The 1,383-nt window shown below is 41.4% G+C and overlaps 1 non-coding gene across 1 annotated transcript; it reads left to right on the top strand.

Moving 5' to 3' along the window:
- The first annotated feature begins 438 nt into the window (after positions 1–438).
- On the top strand, positions 439–545 carry LOC141602950 (small nucleolar RNA R71). The gene has a single exon (XR_012524852.1). It is a non-coding gene; the product is annotated as a small nucleolar RNA R71 (small nucleolar RNA).
- The last annotated feature ends 838 nt before the right edge of the window (positions 546–1,383 follow it).

Genomic DNA, 1,383 nt, shown 5'->3' with positions numbered 1-1,383 from the left:
CTTTTATATGCTTGGAAAGCATTCACTTGTTCATTTGTTCCCCTACATTCACCTTGGTCATGACCCAAAGTTCCACAATTCTCACATATCCCACTTGGGATTGATGAGGATGCCGTCATGGCATTGACATGATGCTTCGATGATTTTGAGTTTTCCTCAAGTCTAGCCATAGCTTGCTCAAACTTCAAGTTGATTGTGTCAATGTGAGCACTAAGTTGAGCACCCAATTGAGTAACGGAGTCCACTTCATGCTTTCCTCCTCTAGTAGCCTTGCGAGGTCTACTATATTATGAGTTATGGACCGCCATTTCCTCAATCTTGTTCCATGTTTGATTGTCATCAACTTCGGTGAACATTCCATTTGATCCCATATTGAGAATGTTCCTAGAATCTTCATATAAACCATTCCAAAATTGTTGTACCAAAAACCATTCGCTAAGTCCATGGTGAGGACATGAGCGACAAATTCCCTTGAACCGCTCCCAAGCTTCATACAAAGACTCTTCATCTCTTTGCTTAAAACCCGTAATTTGAGCTCTTAGCATGTTGGTCTTTTCCGGTGGGTAGAATTTTTTGTAGAAAGCTAGAGCTAACTTCTTCCAAGAATCTATTCCAAGGGTGGCCTTATCAAGGCCCTTCAACCATTGCTTTGCGGTGCCGATTAAGGAAAAAGGAAATAAGACCCATCTAATTTGGTCTTGAGTCACGCCCGTTTGAGAGATAGCATCACAGTAATCGCAAAAGGTTTCCATATGAGAATGAGGGTCCTCACTAGGCATCCCCCCAAATTGGCTCCTCTCAACTAGTTGGATGAAGGCGGACTTGGCAATAAAATTTCCGGTGAGATGTTGCGGTGTAGGAGTACCATTTGGTAGATTCTCCTCGGTGGGTGCAGTGTGACTAGAATTTTGGCATTGTAGGTGGATTTTGTGGGGTATTGTGTAATGGGTTTTCTTCTCCTTCTATTGCGAAAGGATTGACAAACTCACTAGTGGGTTGAACAACTTCACTAACACCTCTCAAATTCCTCCTAACAAGTCTCCTATTGTTCGTCAAGGTTCTTTCGATTTCACGGTCAAAAGGTAACAAATCACTTTGTAACCTTCTAGACATGCAAAATATCAAACAACTCAAAAACAATTAGAACAAACCTTGAGGAGTTTTACTTCCTCAAGGTGAAGAAAGACACAACTAATAACAATAAAAATAAATCTAAATCAAACAAACACCGTCCCCGGCAACGGCGCCATTTTTGATGCGATCCCGCTAAGTGTTCACAAATTAAGATGTGGTCGTTGGTCACGGTCGAATCAAAACACAATTTATAGCTCAACAAGCAACTTTACAATTAGTAAAGAGGCAAGTAAAGGTCGGATCCCAAGG

Source organism: Silene latifolia, chromosome 9, assembly GCF_048544455.1.
Source record: "Silene latifolia isolate original U9 population chromosome 9, ASM4854445v1, whole genome shotgun sequence".
NCBI classification, from domain to species: Eukaryota; Viridiplantae; Streptophyta; class Magnoliopsida; order Caryophyllales; family Caryophyllaceae; genus Silene; species Silene latifolia.
This window is presented reverse-complemented; position numbering and strand designations above follow the sequence as displayed.